At 44.4% G+C, this 26,994-nt stretch overlaps 1 protein-coding gene across 4 annotated transcripts in view; it reads right to left on the bottom strand.

Moving 5' to 3' along the window:
* The window catches only part of RALGPS2 (Ral GEF with PH domain and SH3 binding motif 2), a 340,810-nt gene that overhangs the window by 258,688 nt on the left and 55,128 nt on the right, over window positions 1-26,994 (bottom strand). For 3 of the 4 annotated variants that reach the window (XM_068242552.1, XM_068242555.1, XM_068242553.1), the window contains exon 2: window positions 9,879-9,974. The exons of the other annotated variant lie outside the window; for it this stretch is intronic. The gene's annotated coding sequence lies outside the window, so the exon portion shown is untranslated. The remainder of the gene's footprint in view (window positions 1-9,878; window positions 9,975-26,994) is intronic. 4 annotated transcript variants of the gene reach the window in all.

Here is a 26,994-nt window from a genome sequence, read left to right as displayed (position 1 = left end):
GCCTAGTTTACAGACATGCTTTTTAGGTGGTTACATTGCCCTAAAATGCTCTTGTGTGAAATCCTTTTCATGGCAATCTGCCAGCACAAACAAGAGGTGTTTTGGGGCATTACATTTGATGGCGTCCAAGTAAAAGCAGCATGCATCATCTGGGGACTGTGTACCAGGAATAAACAGTGTGAAACGCACATTAACAGCACACATGAATAAAGCTAAATGTGTGAAAATACCAGGTGACCCCTCATCTACAGCAGTCTGCATCAGGCTTGGTAAACTTATTCAGAAGCAATTTACTCTTTTCTGGCATGTTATGCTAGGTACACACCATACAATTTTCTGGCAGATTTACCTCCCAGATCGATTATTTCCAACATGATCTGAATTTTGATTGTTTTCCCGATCAATTTCCGTTCACTTCTGTGCAAATCCATCGGAAAATGTATCAAATTTCAGATCGGACATGTTGGAAATAATTAATCTGGCAGGTGATTCTGCCAGAAAATTGTATAGTGTGCACCTAGCATTAGAAACATCCAGGGACCTCATCAGCGCTTTATTCAGACTATAGAAAAGAAACATCAGCTCCTACTCTGAAAAAGCTAGCAGTCCAAAAGCTCTACCAGAGGCATACAAGCACATTATAGAATCGCCCCCCACCCCCTCCCCCAAAAAAAAAGTTAAGGAAGAGCTAGAAAGATATATTGGTGTTCACGTTACCATTATTAAAGCTAGATCAATACACTTGGGGAGGGAACACACTTGCAGGGAAGTTTTCTCCTGTGATTCCTGGTTCTCTGTTGGCTTATGCGATTGCATTTTCCATGAACGTTTTGCTGCAATCATTCCGCAATTTTCATTTGCGGCAGCATATACTGTAATTGCTAACGCAAGCGACATGTGAGAAAACGCTTAAAGCTGTGCAGTTTAAGAACACGTGGAAAATCACGATTGGTCACAACTAGCGGTTTCCGAGCGAGGCTATTGACTTTGCCGCCCATGGCAAAAATTTGTACTATTGCAGCTATTGCGTTCCCTGCCTTAATACAGAGTTACAAGTGCATAATAAGCAACATTTTTTAGTTCTAATATGATGACTGCATAGTCAAAAATGTACTACTACTATTAAAGTAAACCTGAACTGAGGGATATAGCGGCTGCTATATTTATTTCCTTTTAAGAACAATCCTTTAATAACATTTTTCTTTAATTTTGAACAATATCAGTTGCCGGGCTGCCCTGCTGATACTCTGCCTCTAATGTGTTTAGCCATAGACCCTGAACAACCATGCAGATCAGGTGTTCTGACTAAAATCTGACAAGATTAGCTGCATGCTTGATTTGGACACTGCTGATGCCTGAACGATAGTGACATTGCAGCCTCCATATGCCTCTCGTTTCAGGTTCTGTTTAAAGTGGACTCAATTATTATTATTATTTAGTATTTATATAGCGCTGATATCTTCCACAGCGCTGTACAGAGTATATCGTTTTAACACTTAACTGTCCCTCAGAGGGGCTCACAATCTAATCTCTACTATAGTTATATGTCTGTATCGCACAGTGTATGTATCGCAATCTGAGGCCAACTTTAAGGGGGAACCCAGTTACCTTATCTGTATGTTTTTAGGATGTGGGAGGAAACAAGAGTGCCTGGATGGAACCCGCACAGACACAGGAAGAACATCCAAACTCTGTGCAGATAGTACCCCGGCTGGGATCTTAACCCAGCGCTGTAAGGGGAGAGAGCTAACCACACCACCACCATGTTATCCATATCAATAATAATATGCTAACTCAATCTGATAACTCAACCTATGCCTTTATTTGGGGGGATGGTCCTGATAAATCTGCAACTGTTGGGATGATAAAATGAATTTCCCAGCATTTCCCGTGCATATTGTATGCTCGATGCAAGAAATGTTCTTCCCAAATGTCCAGCATGACTAATGGAGCTTTAAACATTGGAATGTGATGGGCATCTCAATAATGCTGTTGAGAATAATCCATGCACTGGGATCCTGTGATGAATCTAAACCATAGTAATGTTAAAGGACGTCCCAAGTACATACATTACCTGCCCTCCAAATATCTCAGAATGAGAATGGCTGCTGCGTACAAGTGTGCTCCTCATGCAGAATCGCAGGGCTCTTACTTTGTGGTAATTACTATAATGGGGGTGGCAATGATTATGAAGCAGTTGCGAAGACCTCACACACCAAGTGACAGAATTTATCAACTTCCTACCAATTCAGATATGTCCGCTGCATCGGACATAGCATTGCTAATATATGACATGTCCAACTTCTATCCAGTGTCCATAACAATCGTGCAGGTCAGGAAAGTCCTATGTTTAAAGGGGCACGATGATGAAAAGTATAATATTTTAAATACATGTCTATACATACAGTACAGAGCAAAAGTTTGGACACAACTCAGAGTTTTTTTTTATTTTCATGACTATGTACATTGTAGATTCACACTGAAGGTATTCAAACTATGAATTAACACATGTGGAAGTACAGTACATAACCAAAAAGTGTGAAAACTGAAAATATGTCATATTCTAGGTTCTTCAAAGTAACCACCTTTTGCTTTGATTACTGCTTTGCACACTCTTGGCATTCTCTTGATGAACTTCAAGAGGTAGTCACCTGAAATGGTCTTCCAACAGTCTTGAAGGAGTTCCCAGAGATGCTTAGCACTTGTTGGCCCTTTTGCCTTCACTCTGCGGTCTAGCTCACCCCAAACCATCTCAATTGGGTTCAGGTCTAGTAACTGGAGGCCAGGTCATCTGGCACAGCACCCCATCACTCTCCTTCCTGGTCAAATAGCCTTTACACAGCCTGGAGGTGTGTTTGGGGTCATTGTCCTGTTGAAAAATAAATGATGGTCCAACTAAACGCAAACCGGATGGAATAGCATGCCGCTGCAAGATTCTGTGGTAGCTATGCTGGTTCAGTATGCCTTCAGTTTTGAATAAATCCCCAACAGTGTCACCAAAGCAAAGCACCCCCACACCATCACACCTCCTCCTCCATGCTTCACAGTGGGAACCAGGCAATGTAGAGTCCATCCGTTCACCTTTTCTGCATCGCACAAAGACACACGGTGGTTGGAACCAAAGATCTCACATTTGGACTCATCAGACCAAAGCACAGATGTCCTCTGGTCTAATGTCCATTCCTTGTGTTATTTAGCCCAAACAAGTCTCTTCTGCTTGTTGCCTGTCCTCAGCAGTGGTTTCCTAGCAGATATTCTACCATGAAGGCCTGATTCACACAGTCTCCTATTAACCCCATTGGCGGTATGAAAAATACCGCCAGGGGGAAGCGCAGCAGTTTTTTTTAATTTTATTTTTTTGTTTAAATCATGTAGCGAGCCCTCGGCTCGCTACATGATAGCCGCTGCTCAGCGGCACCCCCCCGCCCTCTTCGATCAGGAAATCCCGTTCAAAGAATGGGATTTCCTGGAGGGCTTCCCCCGTCGCCATGGCGACGGGGCGGGATGACGTCACCGACGTCGGGACGTCATTGGGAGTCCCGGGCCACCCCTCGGCGCTGCCTGGCACTGATTGGCCAGGCAGCGCACGGGGTCTGGGGGAGGGCGCCGCACCGGATAGCGGCGATCGGGCGCGCGGCGGCGGCGATCGGGGTGCTGGCGCAGCTAGCAAAGTGCTAGCTGCGTCCAGCAAAAAAAAAAATTATTTAAAATCGGCCTAGCAGGGCCTGAGCGGCACCCTCCGGCGGCTTACCCCGTGTCTAGCACGGGGTTACCGCTAAGGAGGTTAACAGTTGTTCTAGACATGTGTCTGCTGCTAGAACTCTGTGTGGCATTGACCTGCTCTCTAATCTGAGCTGCTGTTCACCTGCAATTTCTAAAGGCTCATACACACATCAGACTATAGTCTTTGGAAAATGAAAGATCACAGACCAATCTTACCACCCTTCATGTAGTATGAGAGCCATGCCTACACAGTCTATTCTATGGAACGGAACTCCCCATCAGAAAAAAATCTTTGCAAGATGCTGCACACACTCAAAAGATCTGTAGCTGCAAATGATCTGTTCCTGCCAAAAATCCATTCCTGCAAATTGCAATGATAGTCTATGAGATCTGCAGATCATCATACACACTTGATTTAACTGACATTCATCTACAGATCAGATCCACCAGGATGGATTTTCAGATCTGCGGATGATTGCTTGATCTGCAGATGAATGTCAGTTAAATCATGTGTGTATGATGATCTGCAGATCTCATAGACTATCATTGCAATTTGCAGAAATGGATTTTTGGCAGGAACAGATCTTTTGCAGATACTGATCTTTTGTGTCTGTACAGCATCTGTGTGTGCAGCATCTTGCAAAGATTTTGTTCTGATGTGGAGTTCAGCTCCATAGAAAAGACTGTGTAGAGTATGGCTCTCATACTACATGAAGGGTGGTAAGATTGGTCTGTGATCTTTCATTTTCCAAAGACTATAGTCTGATGTGTGTATGAGCCTTAAGGCTGGTGACTCAGATGAACTTATCCTCCGCAGCAGAGGTGACTCTTGGTCTTCCTTACCTGGGGCAGTCTGCATGTGAGCCAGTTTCTTTGTAGCGTTTGATGGTTTTTGAGACTGCACTTGGAGACACTTTCAAAGTTTTCCCAATTTTTCGGACTGACTGACCTTCATTTCTTAAAGTAATGATGGCCACTCGTTTTTCTTTACTTAGCTGCTTTTTTTCTTGCCATAATACAAATTCTAACAGTCTATTTAGTAGGACTATCAGCTGTGTAGCAACCTGACTTCTCCACAACGCAACTGATGGTCCCAACCCCATTTATAAGGCAAGAAATTCCACTTATTAAACCTGACAGGACACACCTGTGGAGTGAAAACCATTTCAGATGACTACCTCTTGAAGCTCATCAAGAGAATGCCAAGAGTGTGCAAATCAGTAATCAAAGCAAAAGGTGGCTACTTTGAAGAACCTAGAATATGAGATATTTTCAGTTTCTTCACACTTTTTGGTTATGTACTATACTTCCACATGTGTTCATTCATAGTTTGGATGCCTTCAAGGTGAATCTACAATGTTCATAGTCATGAAAATAAAGAAAACTCTGAATGAGAAGGTGTGTCCAAACTTTTGGTTTGTACTGTACATATAAGATGTACACTTGTTCCAGCGTAAAATGCACTGTGAATTCCTTCAATTGTATGCAGCTGTCACTTGAAATGTTTTTAATCTTATGGTTCTTACCAGATTAGGACCAGCCCTTGTTGTGGCACTCCCAGGGCTTGAAGTCTAAAATGAGCATGGGTGTTCACCAGCAAGGGGTGAAGGTCCTACCCCTAAAAAGCTAGCAGTCTAATAGACTTTTATCAGTTAAAGAACATCGGTGGGGTTACGTCGGGGGCTAGGTGAGTGGAGAGGACAATTCTCTTGGCTGACGCTCAGCCAAATCGATCTGCCAGGTTGATTACTGACTGAGGCATAGTGGCCTCTGTACACATGCTAGATTTCAGACAGAGGTGGTCATTACCGGCTGCCTCAGCCAAGTTTCATCTAGCTTGTTTACGAGGCTTAAAGGAGACCTGAGGTGAGAGGGATATGAAGGCTGACATTTATTTCCTTTTACACAATGCAAGTTCCTATCTGCCTCTCATACTTTTAGCTACAGACCCAGAACAAGCATGCAGATCAAGTGCTCTTACTGAAGTGTGACTGGAAATCCCGCATGCTTGTTTCAGGTGTGTGTGTGTGTGTGTGTGCGTGCGTGCGTGCGTGCGTGCGTGCGTGCGTGCGTACATACATACATACATACATACATACATACATATACATATTGTCACTCCAGTGTTTCTTTAAAGGATACCAAAAACTGAAAAAATTTGCGAAGACCTCTTTTAAAAAAAATAGCAGATGTATAGATAAACATTTTGTAGCAAGAACCACAGCCCTTCAGGTCCTTCCACCTCAGTGTTTAACAAAGCAATTGAATCCTTGCCACATTATTCCTAGTGCATTTATAAAAATAGTTTGTACCTCTCAGCACTAGCCCTGCCAACACTCAGAAACCATTTTGCACTGCTTTTTATTATTTAACCCAGGGCTGTCCAACTCCCATCCTCAAGATACCAAGTTCACACACATTTTGGGCACACCTCGAATTAATTGATGGAACTGAATCAGTAAAGGTGTGGTTCATCATGTAGAACCCATTTCTCAGTCCATTCTAAGCAGTGGCGTGTATATGGCCCTCGAGAAATAGAATTGGACAGCCATGATTTTAACCAGTTTATAAATACAATGGGGAGGGTGAGGGAATAGTTTAGATGCTTTTTAAACACTGTCCAGGAAGACAAGACATGGCTGTAGTTGCAGAGCTGGCCACAAACAGATAATCTATGACCGGCAGAGGGAGGAGGTGGGCTGGGTTAGGTTATCTGTGCTCATAAGGTCAGACTAGTTGGTGCCCTCTCTAAGGTCTTCACAAATTATCTCTATGTGTTCACCAACCCTGTCCTCAAGGTCCACCAATAGTATACATTTTGTGGAAATCCACAGAGGTAGTTAGCTCTGCTGAGACACTACCCCACCTGTGTATGTTTGTGATTTTCTGCAAAACATATACTGTTGGTTGCCCTTGAGGACAGGGTTGGGGAACTCTGTGTTAGAGGATATGGGAAGGCATATGAGACCATGAACTAGACTATAAAATAGCACTATGAACTCATAAGGAAATGGAGCTGCAGGGCCCTGGCAGCCACGTATTTTCAATGTCTACTGCAAAAAAAAAAAAAAATGGAATGCAGAAAACTATGTGGCCTGCTAATTAATGCAAATCTGTTATTATACAGGTTTTAAAAAAATGGGGTCTTAACTATGGCTTAAAGCACATCTGAAAAAATGATCTTAACTTCCCTGGAGCTTCTTCCAGCCCCCATAATCTTTAAGGCTCCTCAATTTCTTCAGGATCCCCTTTGTTATGCTGCATTCGCACTCAAAAGCAATAGCCAGCCCATCCTCTGTTCTGTCCACATGTCTCCTCAATTGACTTCTCAAATGCTCCTCAAAAACATAATTTGCATGCGTGGTTCGCAAACAATTGTAGCTGTGCATATACAAACCTCTCCCGGCCACTGTAGGGTGATTAAGGAGGCCTCAAAGGTTATTGGGAATGGGAAGAAGCCCCAGGTAAGCCAAAAATCAGCTTTAAAATCACCCAGTTCAGACAGGGCTAGATTTCTAGAAAGAGGACTTAGGCTTGGGTCTTGGGCAGCTCGTTGACCATCGAAGTAGGAATACTGCATATAGAAAAGGAGCCTGCAAATGCAGAGCAATGCGTGGAATAGGAGAGCCTCGAGCCAAGGTGACATGAAATAGAGTGACTGCTGCACATGGAAGTGGGGGCTGAACATGGACTGGGAGGTGACTGCTGCGCATGGAAAGGGTGCCACAAGAAAGTTGGCCTAGGGATGGCAAACCTATACATCTGGCCTTGGGTTCAGGGGTGCTTTAAACTGGCCTATCCCAGTGTTCTCTGCAAAGAACCTACACATCATATTACCACTCATTCCACATGAAAACCTGCAGATCGGGCAGCTCATCTGAAATTTGTAAGCAAACATGTTGAGGTATATATAGATAGACAGACAGTTCAGTGAGTTTCTCAGATATCAACTGATACTGTAGACTGCGAACTGTCTCCACTATAAAAGAATAGCAAACTATAAAAAATAAAAAGGCAGAGATACATTCCAAGGAAGGAGCACTCTCATAAGGGCAGAGATCACACACAGGCCGTGTGTGTGTGTGGCTTCCTCCAGGCTCTACTAACAGTATATTTTATCAGGATAAGGACAATGAATGGTGCTTATGTTCCACCTCACACAGCAAGTGTGACTTCCGTCCAAATTGCCAGGTTTAAAAACACAGACGCGTTCCGCTAGCAAAAGGAACCAACACAGGAATCCTACAAGGAATAGCCATTTCCTTTTACGTAGACAGGACACTTTATCACTGTACAATAGAACTGATAGGAATCAGTCATTTTGATTGCTAGTATACAGAGTCTAATTTAGCACTCAGGTATAACCTGCATGTTATTTTTAAACTGAAACTTGAACAAATGTTTCTTTTTGATTTTGGGTACAATGGAATCATTACAATTTCTAGCAGATTTATTCTGGTTCAAGTTAGTGTAAAATTGTAAAATACAGGTGTACAAAAATACTACTCCTAAGAAGTCAATTTCTCCCCAATTAAAATGCACTAGGAAAGACTTTATTTTTTGGACTATAAGACTCCCTTTTTCTCCCCCAAAGTTAGGAAAAAAAGTCACTATGTCTTAAAGTCCAAATGCAGGAAGCTGCTGACTTGTGAACGCCTGCCAATACAAACCTCCTCCAATGTCGGGGACTCCCTGTACTGTGCCCATGCAGAGGCAGACACAAGGGGACAAACAGAGGACAAAGGAGGACACAAGGGGGCATATAGGAGGACACACGGGGGAAACAAGGGGGCATAGAGGAGGACAAAAGGAAGACAGAGGTGGACACATGGGGAATACAGGAGGACACAAGGGGGACAGAGGAGGACACAGGGAGACACGAGGTACAAAAGGGACATAATGCACAAGATGTCCCCTTGCCATGTATGCACCAGGTTTAGTATATATTTTTTTTTACCCTAGTTTTTGTCCTCTAAACCTAGGTGCGTCTTATGGTCAGGAGCGTCTTATAGTCCGAAAAATACGGTACCTCCTATGTTGGTGTCGCTTACAGTAATCACTAAAAATCTGGCAGATCTGACAGATTTTCAATTAGCCTATCTTCTCATTGGGTATTCTCATGGATTATTTTTTTATTATTTTCAAAAGCACTTTCTGAATGGCAGTTGCTCAGTCCAACAGCAAAGTGTACAAATGAGTAGCAAGCCCTGCACTGATCCTTTCCAGAGAGTACTCTTGTAACATATAAAAGAGATACTGAGAATCCCCCTTAAAGCAGTCTAACACCGAGCATTTCAACTTTGCTTTAAAAGATTGCTTACAGCTTAGAAACTATTATGCCAGATTTTTTTTTTAAACAGAAATTCACTGAATGGGTTAAACATGACATTTTAGTGTTGCATTTAGCTAGAAATCCGCATCAGTGCTGAGGTTTAGATACAAATGCATCTTTGTTTGGAATGCAAATAGACCTCTAAAGCCCAATCTACACGATACGATTCTTTGTACGATTCGATTACGATTCTATTAAATCCGAAATGTCCGATCGGGATTCGATTCAGTTCGATTTGCAATTGCAAAACAATGGCAAATCGAATTGCATTGAATCAAATCCCGATCGGACATGTCTGATTTAATCGAATCGTAAATAAAATCGTAATCGAATCGCACAAAGAAATGTATCGAGTAGAGAGGCTTTTGTTTATTTACATTGTAAATATATACATGGATTTCTAGCTAAATGCAACACTAAAATGTCATGTTTAACCCATTCAGTGAATTTCTGCTAAAAAAAAATAAAAATCTGGCATAATAGTTTCTAAGCTGTAAGCAATCTTTTAAAGCAAAGTTGAAATGCTGGGTGTTAGACCGCTTTAAGGAGATTGACTAGGTTAAGACAAACAGATTTTTACTGCTTCCTGAAAGCGACAACAGTAAGTAATTCGGAGTGCATTTTAATCTGGGAGGAATTCACTTTTTAGAAGTATGTGTACACATGTATTTTGAATAGTGATCCTTCAATCTATGAGAAGGGTGATCTAGCCCCAGAGGGCCACCACCAAATAGTGATGCACAATAAAAACAATAATGGAGCTCATGAAAAAAAAAAAAAAAAAGTAATTAAAAACAATAAAAATCCCAGGAAGATTGCTTACCTCCAGGAACACAAACCATGCTCAGTGTGGGCAGCAGTAATGACTGTTTTATGACACGTTTCGCTGGTCACAGCCAGCGCCTTTGGGTAAAACAGTCTGGAAAAAAAAAATAGGGTCTCAAATTACACAGGTGATCATTATTTGTTTGTTTTTTAAAGACTATTTACATAGTTGACCATACCAATAATAACCCAAATAAAAGAGGATTTGAAGTGAGGAATATGGAGGCTGCCACTTCCTTATAGCAATGCCAAAATCACTGGCCCAGAATGAGTATGCTGTGACTCTGGTCTCAGTCCACTAGCCGCATGCTTGTTGCAGGTGTGTGACAAACACCAAAAGCCTAAAGCTCAGCATGACAGCCAAGCAACTGACTGTGTGTAATGGCCCATACTCACGGGCTACTTTTCTAGCCTGTCGCTAACATACGGAAGCGTGTACACGACAGTTTCGGCGACAACTCGTCGCCACCTCCCTCTGCATACACACCGCGGAAGAGGGATTAGTGAAGCGACGGAAGCTGTCACCGATGCTCCTCCCCCCCACCAGAAGCGCCGTGAGTTCTTTATTGGTTGTTGTCGCTAGTCAGCTTACTCACGCGGACTAGCGACAGTTGCGGCGAAGTTGCGGCGGCAACTGTCGACATGCGATTGACCGCCGCCAATCGCCTGGCGACAGCAGCGACGAGCGACGGTTCGGGGTGCGCGCCTCACACTCACGGGCGACCTGTCGCCGCAACACGCGCGTGCCACGTGGTTGCAGCGACAATTGTAGCCCGTGAGTATGGGCCAGGGCTGTGGAGTCGGAGTCGTGGAGTCGGGGCAATTTTGGGTGCCTGGAGTCGGGAAAAAAATGCATAATGAATTTGTAACTGTAATTAAAATAGAAAATATGATAAAATGTTCTATTTCTCAGATCATAGTCATTAAAAATAATGTATATATACAGTATATATACAGTAATAGCTGTGCTTAGTCCACAAAAATGAAATAAACCAATCAAAATTAGTTACTTGTGCTGCCTTGAATAAAGCAGTCCCCGTATTTTTATGGTCAGATATACATATCTGATTGTGACTGTATATATGATGTGTACACAGGAATCTCTTATATATACTAAATAACATCTATGTTGTAAGAATAAAGCCTGATGTGGAGCTGTGTCACTAATAGAGATGGTCAATGAGATGGAAATAATTCTGCATTGATGCTGATTTATGCAAATGTATGCACTCCCTTTGCTCATGAAATCAAATAAATTTGATCTGTTAAAATTTGGTTTGGTGACTACAAATTAAAGGGTACCTGAGACGGTTGAAAAGTAAAGTTTTATAGTTACCTGGGGCTTCCTCCAGCCCTCTTCAGGCCAATCAGTCCCTCGCTGTCCTCCTCCGCCACCTGGATCTTCTGCTATGAGTCCCGGTAATTCAGCCAATCAGCGCAGTTAAGCCACGTGCCGCTCCCACAGCCAGCAACATTCTGCACCTGCGCAATAGTGCTGTGCAGGTGTAGTACGCTCCTGGCGGCGGAGTGTGTGCATGCGCACTACGCCCGACTGGCTCAAGTACCTGGACTCATAGCAGAAGATCCAGGTGGTGGCAGAGGACAACGAGGGACTGATTATCCTGAAGGCGGCTGGAGGAAGCCCCAGGTATGTATAAAAAAACTTTAATTTCATCTGTCTCAGGTTTACTTTGTTACACAGTAGTACTATAGTCTACATATGCACTCCCCACAGAGCTGCAGGGAATACACTGAGAATGTTGTGCACATTAAACACAGAGGTGTTGTCTATCACCCATATACCTTGTCCAGATTGTGCATGAAGAATGTGTAATAGAGGAATAATCCCCTAATTCCCCTGCAGAGTACCTGCACATCATTCTTACATGCACCCACACTTACACCTAGGGCCTGATAGATGTTCTTTGTTCCGGTTTGTACCTTTTACAAGTATTCTTACCAAGGACTAGTTTTAGTCTAAAGGGAATAAATATAGTAGTCTACATATCCTTCTCACTTCAGTGGTCTTGTAAAATTCCTAAGCGTTGGCAGTTAGAGACGAATTTCACGTTACATACTTTTAATCAACAAAATTGTAATATGCAAATTAGAGGAGTCGGAGTCGAGGAGTCGGAGTCAGTGGAATCCTAAACAGAGGAGTCGGAGGATTTTTGGACCGACTCCACAGCCCTGGTATGGTCCATAAGTTAATACAGATGGCAGCCTCCATATCCCTCTCACTTCAGGTTCCCTTTAAACAGGGATTTAGGCACTGTCTCTATATGGTTTCTGCCAATCAGAGGTGCATGTGGCTCACAGATACAGCCAACTTATATAGTCATAAAACACTCACAAAGTATGTTCTTGTAGTTACCAACTGTGCAAAATGTACTACATCGCTAATGCATCTTTAAGAGAATTTTGTTCTCTTCTAATAGTATGAGAATAATAGTATTACCGTGGCCCAATAGAACATAAAGGATATCACCATATGTACATCATATTGCCCTTTGCCTACAAGTCTAGAAAACAGATACCAGAGTTTGACAAGTAAGGGTTTTTAACGTTTATCAGCTACCAGTGCTTCCCAGGCAATGGAGAGGTGACAGTCGCATGGAGTCACATCTACGCAAGGCCAAAGCCACACCCAGACTTGATGAGAGGTGTTCCTTGGTTGCCTGGTAACTGTGAAGCAGTTAGACGCACAGGGTTACAACTGCAGACTGAAGGCTCTTTGCGGCTGGCAGATTGGAAGGCGAACCACATGCCAAGTGCCTGTAAATAGACCAAACATGTCAAACTCCGGCCCGCTGGCCAAATCTGGCCCTCAGAGCCATTACATTTGGCCCTCAAGTGGTTTCCCCAATTTGCATTATATTCGGTCAACTCTAGACCACCAGGAAAGCGATATTGGAGGTGAAGCCCTAGAAAACCAGGGAAGTCATATGGGGGAGGTTGGGGAAAGCACTTAACACTAGGGAATTGTATAGGGGAGGGTGGGGGTCACTAGACACCAGTGAACTGTATGGGGGGGGGGGGGACACTAGACACCGGAAAAACTGTAAAGGGGTTGGAGGGGGGTAATTAGACACCAGGGACATTATATGGTGGCCAATAGACATTGAGGTTGGCCTGCGACTAGGCCTGAGTGTTCAACTGCGGCCCACTTTGTATTTGAGTTCGACATCCCTGGAATAGACCTTACAGACATGCATACTTGGTGCAGTAGACTAGCATGCACATTTCAAAGAAGAGCTGAAGGGCAACAAAAGACAACATAACTGAGCCCTATGCCCCTGAGCAGGTTTATCTGCACTACACTCAAAATGTCACCTGATCAGATTATAAATGATCACTTTGGGCGACAGTAACTTATTATCCATACATATCTCAACACATTTTATGAAGACCTACACTCTGGGGGATGTCTGTTGTATCTCTGTTGCCCAAGGGATTTTGTAGCGATTCCTGCTGGGCAACAGAGCACTTATGCTGTACAGATTGCGTCATTAGCATCCTGGCTAAGACGTGTCTGTTGCTATGCAAGGGGGCGGAGGGATAATGAGCAGCATCCAATGGAGCGGCTTCCAGCGGACTAAAGCTACATACACATGAGGCACGGATGTCTGCAGTTGCATGGAGACAAGCAACAGTTGAAAGTCTCCAGCAACGACAGTTGTATACAAGCAACGATTGTATACACGCGGCAACAGCCTGTCTGCAACATAGCGGAAACTGTTGCTCAGCAACTTCTGTCGCAGGTTCAATGAACTGTCGGACTCACAACAGTTGCTAGAGACTAGCATACACACGACCGCACCGACTTGAGACTAGGGACGGTTGCTGCAACAGCTGTTGCCGGGGATTGAACAAGTCAATCGCCTGGAGACAGCTCTGATTAGCAACAGTTGCTTGCGCGCGCCTCATACACATGGAGGACCTGTTGCCGCAACATGCGCGCGCCATGTGTTTCCAGCAACAGTTGTAGCCCGTGTGTATGGGCCTTAAGAAGGAGCAGAATACCATCATGCGGGTGTTTGGGCATCGCTAAGGCTCCAACAAGCCGGATCTTTAGCAACTGCCATGTGGCCGCTGTACATACGCTGATGTGACACCCGACCTTTCAGCCATGGTGGTCGTCATCATCCACCATACCCAAGATCAGACCAGCATGTGTACATAGCTTATTCCTAAACCCCAGCAATGCTTTAAGAAGCTGGGGGGGGAATACATTCGCTGTTATCTGCATACCTAGGATCTGTCCAAACAATCCAGAAATGGTTATACTACCAACAAGGCAATAGAAACCGTTTAGTCTGCAACTAATCACACTTGGCAATCGTTTGCAGGACTGTAACTGAATCCTGCTTGAACTGTATCAAATGCACTTGGTCTGCTTAGGCTCCCTGCACACTGCAAATCCGTTTTCCGATTCCGATTCCGATTCCGTTTCCGATTCCGATTCCGTTTCCGATTTTCCTTGAATACATTCAACAGAAAAACGGATCAAAAAACGCAGCATGCAGTTAAGATTAAAAATCTGAATCGGAATCGGATGTAAAAACAGATTAAAAAGCGGAATCGGAATCTGAAATGCATGCAGTGTGCAAAAGGCCTAAAAGGATTTGAGCGGGCTGCAGCATGCTGGGGGTTGTTCTGCATGTACAAGCTGGCCCTGTTTAGTAGCCAGTTCCTGTGCACGGGTATTAAAAAGGTAATGGATGAATTGTGACAGTACAAAGAACTTGCTGACAGAAATTCAATGACACCAGCAATGGGAGCAGCGAACTGTTAGGAACACGAGTGTAGCCCGCATGGCTGATACCACAAGCTTGCTTTAGTTTCACAACTCTATTCTAAACACCCCTTGCATGGGATGTGCAGGGAGGGGGGGACGCTGCCAGCTCTCCATATATAGGAGAGACTTGCAGACTGGAAACCAGACCTTCCCTCAGTAATGGATTATAAACCTGACATTGCAGAACAAAAGCCTGTACCAAATATGAAAGGAAGCCTGAAATAAGAGAGAAATGCCATTATCGACGTCCTTGGTAATTGTACTTGCTTGACTGTTGTGCTAATTCTTGGTCTCTAGTGCAGTTATTATGCGTTTATTTCTCTCCTACAGCTTACAGAGTACAGCAGTAATCCATGTCACTTCCCTCAGAGGAGCTCACAACTTAATGTCTACAGTTATACTCCAATATCCATATCATAGTCTACTAGACTATTACCCACAATGTAAACTACGCTGGTGCCAAGAGCCTGAGGTGTTTAGGGGCCCGACTGCCATCCCCTGAGAATCTGCCCCATCTCAACTCACTGGAAAGATTCAGGTGGCGGAGTTCTAAGGGTGCTGCTACCTCACCATAGGCCAGGTGCCCACTTGAGCTGGACTGACAGCGAGAGCTGACAGTGTAAGTCGGCGTCGCTGGTCCAGTTGGAGCAGATGGGCAGATGCGTTACCACCATCGGCTATATCAGGAACACATAAGCTTGTCCAGGGAAAAAAAAAAAAAAAAAAAAAAAAAAAAAAATCACAGACCGCTTCCCTCCCTGATCGGATCAGTTTCTGCTTTGTCACGACAAGTAGTGCCAATTTTACGCTACAAAGGGAGCCATTTCGGGGGGTAAGCCAATTGACTTTTAGATGTGGTACGTATCAAGGATCCCTGCAATACACCCACAGAAACCGTGTAAACAAACTCCATGCAGTTAGTGCTGACTCGAGAAGACTGAGGCTAGGTTCACAGTGGGACGCTGCGTTTAGGGGACGTTATAGGGCACATAACATGCCCCTAACGCAACGCCTGGTGCTCTCTGATGTGGACGTCAGAGTGAGCCGCGTTGTGCAGCTCACTCTGGCATCCGTGATGCATACTCTTGGACGCATGCGGCATCACGTGGTCCCGCCCGGCCAAGTGCCGCACAGAGCGGCGCTCCAGGAAGTAAACACTGCACGTCACACTGTGCAGTGAATATTAATTAGCCATGTGCTCGGCCGCTCTCCCCTCCTCCCCAACATGACTGAGCATGTGCAAACAGTCTAACGCAGCTTAGCTGCCTATAACGCACAGCATGCAGTACTTTCTCTTGACGTGGAGCGTTACAATGTAACGCAACGTGGGCACTGAACAGCCCATTGATTTTTCATTACTGTGCGGTGAGGCTACGTTACAGGCTGCACTAACGTGCGCCTCTAACGTCCCACTGTGAACCTATCCTCAGGTGAGTGCTAGGATTGTGTGAATATGCCTGCATGTGAGGAAGAGTGACAAGTCAGATGACAGAAAAGGGGAGCGTGTCTCCACTGTGGTTCTGGCTCCTCTTGTCATATTCTAGCACTTTGGATCTGGCAGAACATTCACAATCACCCTGGCCTGGACTATACATTTTGTTTCCTACAATATAAAACCTTTTCACGCTTGCTCATAAAAAGTTTAACTTAAAGAGAAACCGTGACCAAGAATTGAACTTCATCCCAATCATTAGCTGATACCCCCTTTCCCATGAGAAATCCTTTTCTTTTCTCAAATGGATGATAAGGGGGATCTGTGTGGCTGATATTGTGGTGAAACCCCTCCCACAGTAGAATGTCAGGACCATGGCCCTGAAAGTTTCCTGTCTGTGAACCTTATTGCCAAAAAAGCAAGCAGTATCTCCTTCTACTGACATCGCCTGTCAACAGTAAAAATGTCACCATGTGGTAAATGTCAATGCAAGTCAGGGAGAGGAAAGATTTTACAACGGGCAAACACTGACTAAATCATTCATACATAATTATTGTAAACATGAAGCACTTTATTACATTATTTTCACTGGAGTTCCTCTTTAAAATCACTTGGCTAGCCTGTGTGGTTAATAACATACATGAGAGTGATGGTCCAAAACAGGAAGTAGATTGATGTACAGTATGTCCACACATAGAAAATACATTCATACACAAGCAGGCTGTATACACCCTTCCTTTTGAATCTCAAGAGATCATTTGTGTGTTTCTTTCCCCCTGCAGCTATCTCCCACTGAAGTGTCAGGCTGTTTCTTCCTGCAGAGTGCAGACAGCTCTGCCTGTATGTAATTCCTCAGTATGTGAAAGCCCAGCCAGCTCAGAGGAGGATTTATCCAGCTTGTAAAAGATAAGAGAGAAGAGAGAAGCTGCCCTAATCTAAATAATACACAGGCAGTGTGCAGAGAGGGGCCTGGAGGGGGGAGATGCATCACAGAACCACAACACTGAAGAACTTGGCAGCCTTCCAGACACAGGCCTGACAAGTCTGACAAGAGAGAGATAAGTTGATTTATTACAGAGATGGTGATAGTAGAACGTGCTGCAGTAAGCCAGAACACATTAGAATAGCTTTTGGAACTTGTAGGATGATAAAAAACAGGATGCAATTTTTGTTACGGAGTCTCTTTAAGGGGAGAATGGCCTGGTTAAGAAACTTTCACTTTATGTCTATATGGATACCTTAGGGCACACATACATGACCAGATTATCTAAAAAATTTGACAAATGCTGACATTTGTCTTTTCATTGCACCGACAAGGCTGTTCTAGCCTACAAGGAATGAATATTATAAATTGTCAAATGCTGTAGAAAAGCACAGAAACTGGCAGTGACAACCATCTTCTGTTCTTACAGCCCACATATACATGACTTAAAGAATAACCAAGGTGACGTGACATGATAGAAACGTGTATGTACAGCGCAAGTCATTAATAAGCAGGCCGTTTATCTTTTTCTGCCTGAAAGGGTTAATTTTCAGGCATGCAAGGGACAGCTTCTGTCTTGTCGGTACCTTGTCAGGAATATAGTAAATATCACGGATAACCAAATTACAACCATTAAAAGTTTTCCTGGCAAAATACATCTGAGGGCAGGGGAAAGATAGAAAAAGGTCAATAGTGCATGTATTTTATCTCGGACATTTAATAGGCTGCCATTGTGCAGAGACAATAACAGGCAATGTAATTTGTAGATTAGTAAATATAAAATAAAACTATGGGATATCTAAAAAAGCCATTTTTAGGAGGAGGAGGATAAATACTATTGTTTATCTCATCAGTTTATTTTCAACTTGGGTGCACTTTAACCACTTGAGGACCACAGTACTAAACCCCCCTAAAGACCAGGATATTTTTACTGAAATGGGCCAATGCAGCTTTAAGGCCAAGCTGCAGGGCTGCACAACACACCACACAAGCAATTCCCCCCCCCTCCCCCCGTGTCACACGGCTGTCCCCAGTACAGCGCTGCCTCAGATCGCAGTGCTGTACCCAGTAAACAGACGGCGGTTTCACGGTCTAACAGTCTCCCAAGTGGCGATTGCCGCTGGGAGACTGAAGGCGGGGCGGAGCTCCACCTCCCAAGCAGGAGATGCGCGATCTCCTGCAGTAGCCGGCCCCAGGACTTGCAGTCAATTGGCGTTAGGCAGTCCTCTGGGCTGCTGCCGCGGTCACACCCATTGGCTTGACGTGGTCTTCAGGTAGTTAAAAATCACTCAAACAATAACAGTTGAAGGCAATCTGTGTTGTAGCATGTGAAGGACTAACAGAATCTGTGTTGTAGCATGTGAAGGACTACCAGAATCTGAGAGGAGGAAACAAAAGAGGAACATTCACTTCCAGGTTTACTGGTGCTCATGTGCCTTCCCCATACAGATGTGGCTGTAATCATACACGGAAGGTGTGACAGCACAGCAGTGTAGCACTGATGGAAAGAGCTGCTGACACCTGTGTATAGCATTGCTATTTTTCATCTGCTACTTTCATAGCCTTGCTGGGAAACAAAGGTGCACACAACTGAAGAACGGCTCTGCAACAAAAGTTTCAAGTCCACAGGACAATTTATGATGAATAGACGTTCATGTCAGCCTTATACAGATAAGATACATTAGTTATCCATTATTCCCTTTTGTCTAAGGACTTCAACCCTGAATGCAGATTAAATGACCCCAATAATGTCATCCAAAGCCCAATGTGGCATCCTAGCTCTACATCTATCAACACCCATTATTGTATTGTGAAGGGATTACTATACAAGAATAGGACTCGCTCAGCTCTTTGTGCGGTAGTGAGGAGACACTGGCCCTCTACCTACCAAACTATTAAAAGCCATTTACTGTTTTCTTTAAAGTGGACCTGAGCTCTTAGGCCTAGTGCACACCGGAGCGTTTCCGCTGCGGTTTGCGATCTGCTTGCGGGTGCGGATCCGCTAGGGTAATGTATTTCAATGGGCTGGTGCACACCAGAGCGGGAGGCGTTTTGCAGAAACGCATACTCCCGGGCTGCTGCAGATTTTGGATTGCGGATGCGTTTCTGCCTCAATGTTAAGTATAGGAAAACCGCAAACCGCTCTGAAAAACGGCACTTCAGAGCGGTTTGCCAGGCGTTTTTTGTTACAGTAGCTGTTCAGTAACAGCTTTACTGTAAATACATGAAATCTACTATACCAAAACCGCTACACAAAACCGCAAAATGCTAGCTGAAACGCTGCAGAAAAATAAGAAAAAGCGTTTCAAAATCTGCTAGCATTTTGCGGATCTGCTAGCGGTTTTTGGTGTGCACTAGGCCTTACACAGGACAGAAGGAAGCATACATTTGAAATATGCGCCGATAGACTTGGGCGCAGGATACAGTCAGTATATGGCTGATCCTGCTTCTGCACAAGTCTGGGCCGTGTTCATTACCATTCCCCCTCCAGGCCGCCATGGATGGTGGGGAATGATCTAATTCGGCTTCCAGCTATTGCTGGAGGCAGAATTGTGTTTTAAAAGCAACTTCGGCTCCGTCTTCTGACGGAGCCGACGTTACTGAGCGCCGCTATAGCTCTAATTCCTATTACAGTCTATGGTGGCGCCCAAATCTACCTGCGCTGAAAAGCACTGCTCCGAGAAGGAAAACAGACATGCACCCTGTATGTATTTAGAGAGTTTAACCCGTCTAATTCCCCCTCAGTGGTGACTAATCAAGTGTAATTTGATCTCTCAGCTGTGTCAGCTCAGGAATCAGCTGGGCAGAGTGGCTGATTTGTAAACACAGGATGTTAACCATGTCTGCTTCCATGAAAGCAGGAAGTAAACACACTGCAGACTAGGACATCATACAGGCTGCTGTCAAGAGGAAGATTTTAGTTAAAACCAGTAGGCAACCAGAAGTTTCTGAGATCAGTCAAGTGACAAAGTAACGCATGGTAAGCGCATTACTGACCAAGGCACAATTAACGTCTGGTTCAATATGTAGATAAAATATGAACTAAATGCAGAATACAGGAGAAGTCTGGCATGAGCATAAGGTACTGGCTGAGGAACTGTCTAGATTTCCAGAGGTTAGGATATTGGTACGTGCCAATGAGAATCACTGACTGCATGCTTGTTTCAGGCGTGACCTAAAGTACACCTGAATGGAGATAGATATGAAGGCTGCCATATTTATTTCCTTTCCTCGTATTCAGTTGCCTGGCTGTCCTGTTTAACTCTTTGGCTGCAGTAATGTCTAAATCACACAGCTGAGTCAAGCATGGGGTAAGACACCGGTTCACACTTGCAATAAAAACGTACCCATTTGGTACGCTTTTTGGAGCGGACAAAAACAGAGGAATGGATCGTAATGTTAAAAATATTGTCCATCTTCACTTGCAAATGACAACGGATCGGATAAGCTCCTGAAAACTGAGCGGAGAGTCCGAACTTGGCACTTTTTCTGGAGAGCGGATCCCCACTGAGGCACACACAAAACTTGGCACTCAAATCATTTGCCAAAGTGGATTGCCTACACTTTCTGCTCCACCCCTTAGTGCTATCTTTGTGGACTTCCTTATTTACACGCAGGGTTCGAACAGGGCTTCAAACATGCCGACCAAGTGGTATTTTAGCGGTACATTCGGTATATTAATACCGTAAGTAAAGCCGTACATTAATTTTTAACGGTACATAAAACTGTACTTTAAAAGTAAAGTGATAAATTAAACAAGGCCATATGGGTACAAAATTGCTTGGTACAGCATAACCACTCCCAAACCTTTCATATTGGTAAAACAAAAAGGTATGGTACATTGCCATATTTAAACACCCACCATGTTTTTACCATACAGAAAATGTGTGCTACAAAAAAAAAAAAAAAAAATTGTAGAAAACTGATCCGTTTTCAAAAAAACTGATCCGTTTTCAATAGATCTGTTTTGATCCACTGCGAGTGTGAACCGGCCCTTGTCCAGTCAGACACATCTGATCTGCATGCTTGTTCAGGGTCTATGGCTAAATGTATCTAGATGCAGAGAAGCAGCTGGACGGGCAGGCAATTGGCATTGTTTGAGGCTGGTTTCACAGTGGGACGTTACAGGCGCACGTTAGAGCAGCCTGTAACGCACCCCACCGCACAGCAATGAAAAATCAATGGGCTGTTCACAGTGCCCACGTTGTGTTACATTGTAATGCTGCGCCATAAGACAACGTACTGCATGCAGTACTTTACACGCGGCAGAGCTGCGTTAGACTGCTTGCACATGCTCAGTAAAGTTGGGGAGGAGCGGAGAGCGGCCAGGCACATGGCTAATTAATATTCACTGCACTCAGTGACGTGCAGGGTTTACTTCCTGGAGCGGCCGCTCTGTGCGGCGATTGGCCAGGCGGGACCACGTGATGCCGCATGCGTTTAAGAGTGCGCATCACGGACGCCAGAGTGAGCTGCACAACGCGGCTCACTCTGACGTCCACATCAGAGAGCACCAGGCGTTGCGTTAGGGGCACGTTATGCGACCTTAACGTCCCTTAAAACGCAACGTCCTGGTGTGAAACCAGCCTAAAGGGAAAAAAATATGCCAGCCTCCATATTCCTATCAGTTTATGTGTCCATAAAATGCAATCCAAACATATAAAGGACAAACTACTCTTCCGTGCCATTTGTAGACTTACTCGGAAACTAGATTATTCTCAAACAAGTAGCATGAGAATGGGAAACAGATCCTTTCAAATCGTGCAACAAAACTAATCCTTCCTTTGAAACATATACAAGAAGATGCTTGCAGAAAATATTTTTTATTCAAGCCAATTCAGACTTTCCATGCCTGCAGATATCTGCTGACAGGTGAGGATAAGAGATACAGACTATGGAAACTATCCCTCAATAGGTCTCACTCCAGGTCCTATAACAGCAATAAAACATATGCACACATAGCGGGTAAACTTCCAGCACTAGTACACCCTGTGTACAAAACCACACTTTGTGCTAGGAAACCTCCACCGCATGCAGGACGGGGGTCACGCTCCCCCCCCCCCCCCCCCCCCCCTAAATCCCAAACTCACCAAAGATATTCTTTCAAACAGGCGTGTCAAACAGACTTCAACAGCAGAACTAGGAGAAAACATATGAAGCCGCCTCTCATGGCATAAAATCTTTTTTAATATGGCTAAAAAGCCCCACATTAAAACTGCGTACCAGACAAAGCAAAGGTAATGGCGTGACTCATCAGGGGCCCCTGATGAGTCACGCCCTCTAGTGACGAAATGCGTAGGGCGGAGCCTTGGACACGCACGCTTCCAGGAAACACACCAGAGACGAGGGTTGCCGGTGCCGCGGTGGGGAACCTGGCGGACGTCTATTGGATGTGTGAGATATGTTATTACCTGTCTTTTATCTGGTACGCAGTTTTAATGTGGGGCTTTTTAGCCACATTAACAAAGATTTTATGCCATGAGAGGCGGCTTCATATGTTTTCTCCTAGTTCTGCTGTTGAAGTCTAGGTTTGACACCTGTTTGAAAGAATATCTTTGGTGAGCAGGGGATTTGGGGGGGGGGGGGGGGGGGGGGAGCGTGAGCTTCGTCCTGCATGCGGTGGAAGTTTCCTAGCACAAAGTGTGGTTTCATACACAGGGTGTACTAGTGCTGGAAGTTTACCTGCTATGTGCGCATATGTTTTATTGCTATTATAGGACCTGGAGTGAGACCTATTGAGGAATCGTTTGCCAGTGGCGCTGCTGTGATTATCTTAAATTGGTTAAAGGAGAAAATCTGCTTACTCTTTGGACAGCTAGCAGCAGACTGGACCTTTAAAGGTGCAGGTGTGGTGAGCGCTGAATCATTTTGTTCAATAGAAACTATCAGCGCCAGCAGACATTTTCCAGTACTTTTATCAATATCGTTTATACTTGGCCATCACAGACAAGCAGAAAACTACCTACAGACAGAAGGTTTGAAGTGTTGGCATAAGGCAGCAGAAATTTACATAAATATGCATGATTGGATCACCCAAGCATGCAGGATCACGTCTACGGAGGCTGAAAAGCCGGTTAAGAGTCCTCTAAGCTTTGTGTCAGGGAAACCAGAAAACCCACATGGGAAAACTCACCTGGCTGAAAGATTGTTCTCCAGACCAGGATAAAGATATTGGGGAGGCCTTACAGACGACTACAAGTTTAGCTCTCGGTAAAAAAACAAAACCTCTGAAAAAGTACTACTGCAATATAATTAAAAGGAATGCTTTTTTTCACACTTAGCATTTTATCTTCATGTATTTAAATAGCACTGACCTCTTTTGCAGCGGGTTACAAATAACACACTTGTCGTGAGCAGTCCCGCGCACATTCTTAACAGAACAGAAACATCCCAAACATGCGAGTCTCAGAATCTGGATAGTGCGGCACATGCAGCCCAGTGAGGACAGCAGATGACAGGAACGCTGATGATAGCTTATGTTGTGTTATTAAACCAGTCATTCTGCATTCATGCCTGGCTTACAAGGGAATAAAGCAATACATTACATAGTCTAGCCAGAGTCCTGAAGTTATTTAATTATATAGTGCCAACATCTTCTGCAGCACTTTACAGGGTCCATGGTCATAGATGGATGTCACCAGATGAGGGATCAGGACCCGACCCCTCAAGCGACATTGCTGGATGAGGCTGTACAGATGTGCAGTAAGCCTGCAGGCTAACGACACGTTCTGTTGCACTATGAGGGGGAGGGCTATCAGAGCAGTGCAGATGTGACGTCACGCAGTGGGGAGAACAAAGCTATTAGCTGTCGTTCGGCCAAATTGATCCACCTGGCAGACTCTGGCCGGGTGGCAGTCACTGGTCAGGAGCTGCTGCACACAAGTCAGATTATAGGCAGCCTTAACAGTCCCCCTCAGAGGAGCTCACTGGGTGGCATAGGACAATGGTTATTGATTGTTTTCTATTGAAATCTAAGCAGAATGAATACGTTTTGATTGAAGTGTGAGCCATCCCTTGCCAGATCAGGACGGTTATCAGCCCATGTATGGCTGGCATAATGCTCCCTCACATTACCCCATCCCCAGATAGATCAGTGTGCCTGTATACAGCAGATGCCAGTTAACATGCTTTACTCTTTTCAAAGTGCAAGATTACGTGAAGTGCCTATCTGCTGTGCAAAGGAGGATTTTGGATGACAGCCACAATTGCCTACGGCTTACATACAGGCTTTGAAGGCTCAGGCCATGAGGTAACTTCATTACAACATGACACTTCCAAGGCACACCCTTTCAATACTGTGCTCCTGTGAGAAATCATTCCATAGATGACCTCTCCAAGGTTCACTGCGGGGGCTGGTTTAGCAAGTTTACTCACAATCCCTGCAGCAGAAAGGAGGAGGCAAAGTATTGGAAGACAAAGAAGTCACACATTCAGAATTTTGGGATTGACCAACGTATTGGCGTCTCTGAGCAATAAATCATATCCTGGTGTCTTCTGCACAACTGGACGAGAATAGATATGACTGATGTGGAAAAAAATATATCTCCAGTCAATAATGCAGTTTTATGGGTGGAATATTTAAAAAGGTTATAATGAGATCTAGATTAATTCCACATAATGGACTGCGTGGGGTGAGGTGTGCAGAGATTTATGCTCCCTGAAATCCTCAGGGAGATCCAAGAAAAAACTGCCTTGTAATCAGCCACTAAAATACTTCATAAAGTAACTCAAATGAGTAAATTATAAAAATAGTTCCTGTTTACAGTTTAATTTACTATTTTTATTATGCAGCTTTAAACATAATATATATAGTACTGACCTCGTCCACAGTGTTTTATAGTCACCTCACATAATCTAATACCTAATGAGGCAGACATGCTCTAAGATCAGTTGGTTGAAAGGAGAAGGGGGGGTGGTTCGGCAGGACTGTGGTGTCAGACTCAAGAGTAATTTGGGGTACCTGGAGCTTTCATAAACCGAGGAGTCCACACCGCTGGTAAATATTAGACTAAGGAGTCAGAGCTGAGGAGTCAGAGCAATTTTGGGTGCCTGGAGTCAGACTCCACAGCCCTGGTTTTTTGAATGTGGATGGAGACCGGAGTACCAAGAGTAAACCTGTAGTACCCAGCCCATGGATACAACTCAGGACTAACCATGGGTAAAAAAAAAAAAAAAAAAATACTAACCACTACACCACAATACACTACAATACTGCCCTGAATGATGATATGCAGCCAAAATGATACAGCCTATGGCCCTTATAAGACACAGAAAGGGGTACAATTTAGATACTGACCTCAGTAGTGGGAAATCTCTGGATGTTCGAGAGGCTTCCCAGATCCTCTGAGCCCACCATTCCATCAACAGTTCTCCGTCTGGTCACACTACTGGCTACAAGCACACATCTATACTGGACATGCATGAGTAAGATCCACACAAGCAAAGTAGAATTAAGCACTCATGCACAGAGGTAAATAGCCATGCACAAGCTGCTTCATCCTTACTCCTGTATGCCCAGAACAGATGCACTTGTACATGGTGGAAACAGCAACAAGAAACATACCAGTATGTTCAGAGGGACAAAGGATTGGAACTGGGGACTGCAGAGGATTCCGGAAAACCTCTCGACTATCCAGAGGTTTCCCACTACTGCAGTAAGCGTCAATATTTATTTTTTTTTGAATGGAGTCCACACAATGCTTCAGTGTTCACCCACATGCCAAAAATATACAGGTGTTTCATTGGATCCTTCACAAAATAGGTCTCTAGACTACCTCTCAAGCCCGCTGTCTGGGTGTCACCCTGGACTCCGCACTCTCCTTCACTTCCCACATCCAAAACCTCACAAAGTCCTGCATTTTCGACCTTCGTAACATCTGTAAGATTCGCCCCTTTCCTGACCTCTGCCACCACCAAACTCCTCATCCATGCCCTCATAATTTCCCGCCTTGACTACTGCAATGCCCTGCTGTCTGGTCTCCCTATGACCCGAACAGCCCCACTGCAGTCCATCATGAATGCGGCAGCCAGAATTATCCACTGCTCCCATCGCTCCACCATGGCAGATCCCCTCCTAGAATCCCTCCACTGGCTTCCTATCCAGTCCAGAATCAGATTCAAGATACTGTGTCTGACCTACAAATCTGTCCACAAAACCTGTCCAACCTACATTTCCGATCTTACTCAGAGGTACACACCTAGCCGCTCACTCCGCTCTTCCAATGAACTTCGGCCAACCGCCCCCCGCATCACCCAGTCCCATGCACGCCTCCAGGACTTCTCAAGAGCTGCTCCAACACTATGGAACTCCCTACCTCCACCCATTAGGGCAGCCCCCTCCTTCAACATCTTCAAGAAAGCCCTCAAAACTCACCTTTTCACTCTGGCCTACTACCCCTCACAAGTGCTCTAAACCTACAGCTAAACTCTGGTCCCCTGCCATTCGTGTCCTTACCTCTCCCTCTAGATTGTAAGCCTTTGGGCAGGGTCCTCCTTTTGTGTCCTACCTGATCTGGCACCTCCATTACTGTGAACCCATGCTATGCATCTGAGTGAATATAACTTGCCTAATCTCCATGCTTCCATCCAGTGACTGACTAAGCATTACCTTGTACTAATACTGTGCTGTGTGATCTGGTTTTCTTGTATTCCTGTATTGTCATATTGCTGTATGTCACCCCTAAATATTGTCTGTAACCTAAATTAATGTTCAGCGCTGCGTAATATGTTGGCGCTTTATAAATACAATAAATAAATAAATAATAAATAAATAAATAGTAAGGAGAATGGGTTGTGAGACCAGTAAAAAGGACAGTCATGTGACTTGTTTCATGGACTCTGTTGAGAGAGATCTTCTCCAGTTAACCAAACAAAAAGGAGGAGGAGGGAAAAAAATACAGCCC

This window comes from Hyperolius riggenbachi, chromosome 6 (genome assembly GCF_040937935.1).
Source record: "Hyperolius riggenbachi isolate aHypRig1 chromosome 6, aHypRig1.pri, whole genome shotgun sequence".
Taxonomy (NCBI): Eukaryota; Metazoa; Chordata; class Amphibia; order Anura; family Hyperoliidae; genus Hyperolius; species Hyperolius riggenbachi.
The sequence above is the reverse complement of the archived record's forward strand: the minus strand, read 5'-3'. Positions and strand labels throughout refer to the sequence as shown.